We start from the raw sequence: 10,088 nt of genomic DNA, 5'->3' as shown, positions 1-10,088 counted from the left end.
TTTTCTTCTATATGCAACAATATTTTTTTTCTACGCTTTTTTTAAAGAGTTTTTTTGAAAAACATTTTTTGGTTGTATTTGAACGCTAGACAGTGTGTCAGACATGCAGCCAGCCATCCAGTCGTTTTTGTTTTGTTGTCTTTTACAGCATAATAATAAAAAAAAAACTTGCCGAAGCTTTAAAAATATGTTTGTAATGGGAAAAAAATGAAATACTATGAATGTTGACTGTCTGGCCACATGCCATAAATCAAATTTAATTCATTCTAATTGTGTGATTAAATGATTTATATGTTAGATGTGGTTAGATAACGTCTCTCTCTTACTATCTCTCTCCCCCACAGAGCCTACTCAGCTGGTTATAGCCATAACAAGCTAAGTGGAAGAGTCATTATATTTTTGATGACAGCGATAGACAAACATTATATTCAGAGTGTCATATAGGTTTTCAAATCGAGGGATTTCAAATATCGAATTTTGACATATTTATTGAACTTTGAACGCGGATTTTGAAGGGGCATTAACCCTTAATAGCACTTGGGATTAAAATTACCCCAAACTTTTAATCTCAAAAACATTTTCAGTATCATCATAATGGATTTTTAAAGGAAGCAAACTTAAACATTTTTGATAAATTTTGACCACACATTTTTATACGGCCAAACAATAGTGTTTATACCTGATTTATGCCTTAATAACTTAATTAATATTTGAGGGTTTTTGAAGAATAAAATTGATTTTAATCCTTTAGTGTGCTTTTTTTACTTTCAGTTTATTTTATTCCAAAAAAACATTAAAATTAGCACACTTCATATTGACTGTGTTTTTCATGATTTTAAAAGTTGAGTGTCATTTTAATCCCAAGTGCTATTAAGGGTTAATTTCCATTTTGAGCTGTTATTATAAATGCTAGACTTCATGTTATATTTTTCTTAAGTTTTATCAAAATCGGCTCAAAAGTATATAACATTTCGCTATCTTTCCATGAGAAATTCCAAATATTGAAAAATTTGACCTTTGACCTTCACGATTTAAGGAGTGGCATCTTCCGATTTTAGTAAACCTTTTAGAATATATTTAAAATTATTTGGATTATAATATTCTGAAAGGTTTCACTTAAAATTAATAACAGTAAGGAAATTGAGCTCATTCGCCAAAATATGGCCAAATAATTTATTTTTCTCGAAAATCGCAAAGTTTAAATCGCAGGTACGAAAAAACTATAGGATGTATTGTCATACTTTTTTCATAATTTTATTCCCTACTAGTTGACCACCCGGCTTCGCCCGGTAGCATTTACTAATTTTAGTTCGTCAAGTTTCTTCAACCCTGCCTGTTCTTATTTATTTGCAAATAAAATATCTAAATTTGTACTGCATAGTTTAGGGGCTTTTTTATTACAGTTTTTATTTTTGAAAATTTCGAATAGAATAAAAAAAAATCAGCCAAATCGCTCCAGCCGTTCTCACGTGATGACATTACATACATGAACCATTTCATTTTTATATATATAGATAGATTATATTCTTAATAAATCCCAAATTTGTTTTTAATTTCAATTTTGAAATCCGATGGGAAACAAAAAAATTCCACATGTTTAAAAATTTTACCCTGCGCCACGAATGCTCCTTGGCTACGCCCACGTCAAATTTATCCCAATCGGACCAGCCGTTTAGAAATTCCATATTTATTTCCAAAATTGAATTGAAGCCGAGATACCTTGAAAGACGATTTTGCATGTCCGAAATGATGCTTGATCGCTATAAAGGAAAATCATTTTTGCACCGAATCATTACATGCGATGAATAATGGATCCATTATAATAACCAGAAACGTAAGAGATCGTATGTGAAGCCAGGCCAACCAGCCGAATCTACACCAAAGCCAAATATCCATGGCGCTAATGTAATGTTCTGTATTTGGTGGGAGCAAATGAGTCCTATCTATTATAGGCTGCTAAAATATGGCCAGATTATACCGAATGCATCTGATTCGTTTGCAGCGACCATTTGCAGAAAAACGCTAATATGTGGTCAGACATGAAAACGTAATATTCCATCATGACAACGCTCGGCCACATGTTGTAATACCTATAAAAAAACTATATAGAAAGACGTGGTTGGGAAGTTTTGCCTCACCCGCCTTATAATCCAGACATTTCCCCATCCGAAAACTATTTGTTTCGATCGATGCAGATCGCTGAGAGCGCTTCACTTTGGAACAGAGTATCCGAAATTAGCTTGATTGTTCGTGGCCTCAAAAAATTAACAGTTGTTTTGCCTCGGAATTTATATGTTGCCAGAAAGATGGGAAAAGGTCATAGCTAACAATGGCCAATACTTTGAATATATTAATATTGTACAAATGTTTCAAAGTAAAAGCTTTTTTAAGTCATACAGCCAATAATATACAATAATTAATCATAAATGGGAGGGTTTAAAGCGTTTGTGTTGATGTTTGTAACGCCCAAAAATATTAGTCTGACACCCATCTTATACCGATCGGCTCAGAATCACTTTCTTAGTCGATTAAATCATGTCCGTCCGTCTGGCTGTCCATATAAAACTTGTACGAAAAATATTCAAGTTCCAGTTTTGACGACGCACCCCACTGACCCTATAAGAGTGTTGCTACGAGCTCTCTCAAATTAGAGCACCACAGACTACAAACATTTTGAACCCTTTCGATTTTGTTGTGGTTCCTCGAAAGATACCAATAACAAGTTTTACTGGTCAATAACATGACAACAGGCTATCTGCAAAAATGTAGCCTTTGTATTTTGTTTTAACGAATTTTGATTTAATTTGAATTGTGTATTTAGGATCTAATTGAAATCTTCAGAAGTAAAATATTTTTTTGTATGTAATGTATAAAATGTATTTTATAAAGAATTGAGAAATCCGAACCAGGGTTGTATTGGTTGGTTTACGTGGTAGCGGCATTATCATGACTTCTTTTGTCGATTTTGGGAATAAAAACTACCTTGATCCTCCCCCAGTTAGCCGGAATATGATTAAGAGAGAGACAGAACTTAAATATTCTTTGAAGCCAGGGAATGATATGCCTTTTTGTGCTTTGTAGTATCTTTGGCAAAACACCATCAGGCGCAGGTTACTTGAATGAGGAGAAACTATCAATCGCCCATGATAGCTATTATAGGAGATAATGTTATTGTCGATATTGAATAGAGTCCTACTTTTACAAGCAATATCCGAAGAACATCCTTGCAGCCTGGGAAATGAGTATTCAGTAGGATATCAACTAACTCTGCTGAGTATTCGGACCAGAAGTCATCCTTCCTTTTAATACAAAAATGCCCATATTTAGCAACTATTTTATGGAATAACCAATAGTTGACAATTTAAACCCCATTTTGAGGTCTTTTTAAATTTCCAGCCATATTATTTAACCTCATTCAAATCTTTTTTAAAAATGTCCTTTGATATTGCTCTCCTTTTAGACATAATTGCAAAAAAAAGAAGTCCCATTGTTATACAAGTACAGTATCATGTGCTTTTTATACAATTACACCAACTTGCAAAAGCACTTTTATTTATTTCCATATTTTCCAGACAAAGTATTATTAAAAATTTATGGGAATTTTTTTAATTTTCTTTTTTGGTTTATTTCATAACATTGTCTGTATGTTCAGCATAAAAAGTGTTCACACTATAGTTTCATATATTCACAAGCATTTGGTGATTTTCTATTAAAAAAGGGGTGGTACAGGGAGGCTGATATCATGCAATGTAAGTGTCTATCAAGTTTCTTGGCCATTTTAAGGTTATTGCGTCATAAATTTTCTATACAATATTTGATATTTTGTGTATGTAATTTTATTTATTTATTTATATGGGCGTTTATTTGTGTTTATTTTAACTTGATTTTTATTATTAGATTTATATTTAAACAGCACACTTCGAGTGAACAACTCAGACTCATACTCTCTTTGAACTTTTCGCCATAAGCTGATTATTATTGACCCACCTACTCTCAATGCTGTGCAAGAAATTTGCTACTTCTGATACTTTTCATTTCACAGTAGGGCTGAGTAAGTAGTAACACGTGTTGCAAGGTTATTTCATGTATTTTTTTTTTTTGTTACTTTTTTTCTTTAGCCCTCTTAAATACTTTTGATTGATTATGTGGCTTATCAAGGCCAAGAAAGGAGAAGTAATAGAGGGGAAACTGAATGGTTAGATTGCTTATAAGAAACACCATAAATTGCTTATTTTTTAATTAAATATATTGAAATTTTTGGGGCAGGGTTAACACATCGTATGATTATGAAATTAGTAACAAAAGTGTGTTTTGTAACAAGTTTAAATATGGTGGTTTGAATATTTTCCACTTCAAAGGAGATTGATTTCAATTATGGTTCGAAGGACCAAATCTTTTTGTTAAATTTTGTTAAATATATAGAGTGCTCTACATGTGAAATGTTTTTATTTTAAGTTTAAGTAAAAATAAAATAAGTTTTGTGAAGTTTACTGTATTTTTACTTAATTTCGGTTCGAAGTACCAAATCTTATTATTAATTATATGTCATTTTCTCTTAGTAAAACGTCTTTGTTTGAAGTTTAAACAAAAATAAAATATTGTCCTAAAGAAGCTTGATAAAGTTTAACGTTTTGCACTTAATTGCGTTTCAAAGGACCAAATCTTACTGTTAATAATTAAGAGGAAATGACTTTTTAAATTTCTATAACAAGAAAATATATCTTCTAAAGAGGTTTTATGATATTTGTTTAAATTCACTAAATTTCGGTTCGAAGGACCAAATCTTTTTGTTAATTATATATCATGCAAACATGCGAAATGTTTTTATTTTAAGTTGAAGTAAAAATTGATGTAGAGGAAACATCTTTTTAAATTTCTATAACAAGAAAATATATGTTCTAAAGAGGTTTTTAGATATTTATTTTAAATTCAGCAAATTTCGGTTCGAAGGACCAAATCTTATTATCGATTATATATCATTTTCTTTTAGCGGCATGTCTTCATTTGAAGTTTAAACAAAAATTAATTATTTTCCTAAAGAAGTTTGATGAATTTTAATATATTTTCACATAATTGCGGTTCGAAGGTCCAAATCTTTTTGTTAATTATATACCTTGCTCTACATGTGAAATGTTTTATTTTATGTTTAAATATAAATAATGAACAAAATTACATAAGTTTTATGAAGTTTAACGTATTTTCGTTTAATTTCGGCTCGAAGGACCAAATTTTATTATTAATTATATATTATTTTCATTTAGCAAAATGCCTTTATTTGAAGTTTCAACAAAAATAAAATATTTTCGTAAAGAAGCTGGAAGAAGTTTATCGTATTTTCTCTTAATTTCGGTTCGAAGGACCAAATTTTATAGTTAATAAATTGTAAATAACTCCAAGAGGAAGTCTTTTTAAATTTATATAACAAGAAAATAAATGTTCTAAAGAGGTTTTATGATATTTGTTCTAAATTCACAAAACTTCGGTTCGAAGGACCAAATCTTATTATTAATTATATATAAATTTCTTTAAGCAAAACGTCTTTATTTGAAGTTTAAACAAAAATCAAATATTTTCCTAAAGAAGTTTGATGAAGTTCAACGTATTTTCACTTAATTGCGGTTCGAAGGACCAAATCTTATTGTTAATAATTAAGGGGAAAGGACTTTTTAAATTTATATAACAAGAAAATATATGTTCTAAAGAGGTTTTATGATATGTGTTTAAATTCACTAAATTTTGGTTCGAAGACCAAATCTTTTTGTTAATTATATATCATGCAAACATGCGAAATCTTTTTATTTTAAGTTGAAGTAAAAATTTGTGTAACAATTAAATAAGTTTTATGAAGTTCAACGTATTTTCACTTAATTGCGGTTCGAAGTACCAAATCTTATTGTTAATAATTTGTCATAAAATGGAAGAGGAAACGTCTTTTTAAATTTCTATAACAAGAAAATATATGTTCTAAAGAGGTTTTATGATATTTATTTTAAATTCAGCAAATTTCGATTCGAAGGACCAAATCTTATTATCGATTATATATAATTTTCTTTTAGCAAAATATCTTTATTTTAAGTTTAAACAAAAAGTAATTATTTTCCTAAAGAAGTTTGATGAATTTTAATATATTTTCACATAATTGCGGTTCGAAGGACCAAATCTCTTTGTTAATTATATATCATGCTCTACATGTGAAATGTTTTTATTTTAAGTTTAAATATAAATAATGAAAAAAATTACATAAGTTTTATGAAGTTTAACGTATTTTCGTTTAATTTCGGTTCGAAGGACAAAATTTTATTATTAATTATATATAATTTTCTCTTTGCAAAACGGCTTTTGTTTGAAGTTTAAACAAAAATACAATATTTTCCCAAAGTTTGATGAAGTTCAACGTATTTTCACATAATTCCGGTTCGAAGGGCCAAATCTTATTGTTAATAATTTGTAATTTACTCTAAGAGGAAAAGATATTTTAAATATGTTCTACAGCGGTTCTATGAGATTTGTTTTAAATTCACAAAATTTCGGCTCGTAGGACCAATATCTTATTATTAATTATATATCATTTTCATTTATCAAAATGTCTTTATTTGAAGTTTAAACAAAAATAAAATATTTTCCTATAGAAGCTGGAAGAAGTTTAACGTATTTTCTCATAATTGCGGTTCGAAGGACCAAATCTTATTGTTAATAAATTGTCATTATCTCTAAAAGGAAGAGTTTTTTAAATTTCTATAACAAGAAAATATATGTTCTAAAGAGGTTTTATGATATTTATTTTAAATTCAGCAAATTTCGGTTCGAAGGACCAAATCTTATTATTAATTATATATAATTTTCTTTTTGCAAAACATCTTTATTTGAAGTTTAAACTACAATAAGAGTTTTATGAAGTTTAACGTATTTTGACATAATTGCGGTTCGAAGGACCAAATTTTGTTGTTAATAATTTGTCAATAAAGGTTAGGTTAGGTTACGTGGGTTGCTCGCAAGTTAGCGAGTTCACTCGGAGGCCTTGCGGCCCATTGTGGTACCCTTAGAAGTACTATTCCATTATGCTGAAAATGTTATACATAAAGTGAGAATAGTTTCCCTCCCTAGTTCGTCTATTATGTGATTTCTGTGGTCCCTATGGGAACCAGCCGGTACTTCTAATAATTTGTCAATAAAAAATTTTTCTAAAGCGGTTACATAAGTTTTATGGAGTTTAAAGTATTTTCACTTATTTTTGGTTCGAAGGACCAAATTTTATAATTAATAATTTGTCAATAACTCTAAGAGGAAGTCTTTTTAAATTTATATAACAAGAAAATGTATGTCCTAAAGAGGTTTTATGATGCTTTTTTAAATTCACTAAATTTCGGTTCGAAGGACCAATTCGTATTAATAATTATATATCATTTTCATTTAGCATAATGTCTTTATTTGAAGCTTAAACAAAAATAAAATATTTTTCTAAAGAAGCTGGAAGAAGTTTAACGTATTTTCTCTTAATTTCGGTTCGATGGACCAAATTTTATTGTTAATAATTTGTCAATAACTCTAAGAGGAAGTCTTTTTAAATTTATATAACAAAAAAATAAATGTGCTAAAGCAGTTTTATGAAGTTTAACGTATTTTCTCTTAATTTCGGTTCGAAGGACCAAATCTTTTTATTAATAATTTGACAATAACTCTAAGAGGAAAAGTCTTTTTAAATTTACATAACAAGAAAATATGTGTTCTAAAGAGGTTTTATAATGTTTTTTTAAATTGTTAAATATCGGTTCGAAGGACCAAATGTTTGTTATTAATAATTTAAAGGTATTGAAGGCCTACTTCCAACACTCTTTGTTTTTCTTCATAAAAATAATACTTAAACTTTTCTTACCTCCTTAAAAGAAAAACTTTGACAACTCTCTCTGCCATAATTTATAATAAAATATCTTGCTCACTGTCTCCAGCAATCAAATAAATATTTTGTTTTGTTTTAAAGTTGTTTTTAGTTTGAATTTTTCAGTATTTCTTCCCCAAATATCTTTAATTGAAATTTCAACAAAACTAGCAAAACTTGTCAAATACTTCCGAAAACTATCAAGCGTTAAAATATTGCTATATAAAACTAAGACAAGACAATTTTTAGTCTTTTGGAAAAAATCTATGCTTTCATTGCATCATATACGTAACGCATTCCTAAAGCATATAAAGAAATTTAGCAAAGATGAAGCAGCAAAAGTCATGAAAGAGAGCAACACAAAACAGTACAAACTTGAAGCAATAAAAGTTTTTACAAATTTTCCAGCAGTAAAACTTTCAAATATATAAAAATTTTAGAAATAATAAAAATCATAAATACAATTTGAAAGCAGGAAAAGCAAAATTATCTCAAAAAACAAATTGTTTAAAGCTCATCTATAAAATAGCAAAAATTAAACACAAAAAAAAATTCCCACTTAAATGAGCAACCACTTTAAAAACGCTTACATTATTGTTTAGAGCTTAGAAATCGTGAAAACAAAATATATATAAAAACAGACAAACATGGCAAAAATTTACCCCAAAAATTACCACAAAAGTTATCAATTTACAAACAGACAACCACAGGCAACAGCAGCAGCAGCAGCCTGGTGGAGAGGTTTGGTGGGCAAACATTTTTATAGCCTGTGTGTAGGCGTAGTATGGGAACAGAAATGTTTAAAAACTTTAGTTTTGTCTCTCTGTGTGCTGGCATGGCAAATTTAGTCGTCGTATGTAAGTAAAATATTACTTACATGGGAAAATGTGACATTAAGAAATAATTTAAAAGTATTAAATAGATTTGAAAGATCATTTTAAACCGCAATGGGATAAAACTACACGAGTTAGTTGGTAATATTTAATGGCAGGGAAAATATGGTTGAAAAAGTTGTGTTGAAATTGTGGTATTTAAACTGAACGTAACGACAGGGTAGAAGTTAATTGAGTAAAGGCTGTTCGAAATACAAGTATCTTTTTAAAAATTATATAAAATGAGAAAAACTTTTTCTCTATTAGAAAAAACAAGCTTTTGTAATAGTTATGAAATATGAGATCATTATGTAGCTGGCTTCGCAGCAGCATATTCTTTTAAACCAATTTTCCGAAACCTTATTGACAGATTTCAGCTCTATCTCGTAAATATCTCGGATGTTATTCGGTTTGTCAAACGAGTTCAAATTGCAGTTCTATTTTAGCTGATAATAAAAATACCAAAATTTGGATTCAAAATATCTATTGTTTGATGATCTATGTGACACAATTCGCAATCCTGCTAAAACGAAAGACATATCTTCAAAGACCTTCCTGGCACCTGGCAGTTTCTCGCTCTATCAATTTCACATTAGTAGCCTTTCTGGATATAGAAGGAGTTTTCAATAATGTAGAATCTGGCACTATAGGTTCAGCTCTACAAGATATTGGTGTGGACCAATCAACTGTAAGGTTTATCATGAACCCTCTACCATGCAGGATCATTCGTTCTGAATTGGGAAGGGCCATGATCACGAGAATGGCCAAGAAGGTGGCAGTCTCAGATATCCACTTTGGTACGACATCACAAAGGTTGGAAAATGCTCTCTGTATACTAAGTCCGTCGAGTACTGTCAGTGAACTGAGTGTAAACCCAAGCAAAACCGAGCTTGTACTGTTCACAAGGAATTACAAGATACCTCATATCCCGATAGTGTTGAACTAACTAACACTAACGGACAGCTCAAAATACTTGGAAGTTATTCTGGATAGTAAACTATCCTGGATACCCAATACCCTTTAAATGATATCCAAAGACTAAACGGCAACGTATGTCTGCAGGAAGACCATAGGTACGTAATGGGATATTAGACCCCAGTATGTAAATTGGTTATTCGATACGGTCACCAAGCCGATATTATTCTATGGAGTCTCTGTATGGTGAAAGGCACTAGATAGAGAGAGGATCAATTTGTATGCTATTCGAGAAGGTTTTAAGGAGAATGGTAATCCTGATAACAGGGTCCCTAAGAACGACTGCAACAAAGTCGCTCTTTAATATATTAAACTGGATCCCAGTGGATCTAATGACCAGAAAAATGGCATTCACTACGACATTC

The sequence above is a fragment of the Calliphora vicina genome, chromosome 2 (assembly GCF_958450345.1).
Source record: "Calliphora vicina chromosome 2, idCalVici1.1, whole genome shotgun sequence".
Lineage (NCBI taxonomy): Eukaryota > Metazoa > Arthropoda > Insecta > Diptera > Calliphoridae > Calliphora > Calliphora vicina.
The sequence above is the reverse complement of the archived record's forward strand: the minus strand, read 5'-3'. Positions refer to the sequence as shown.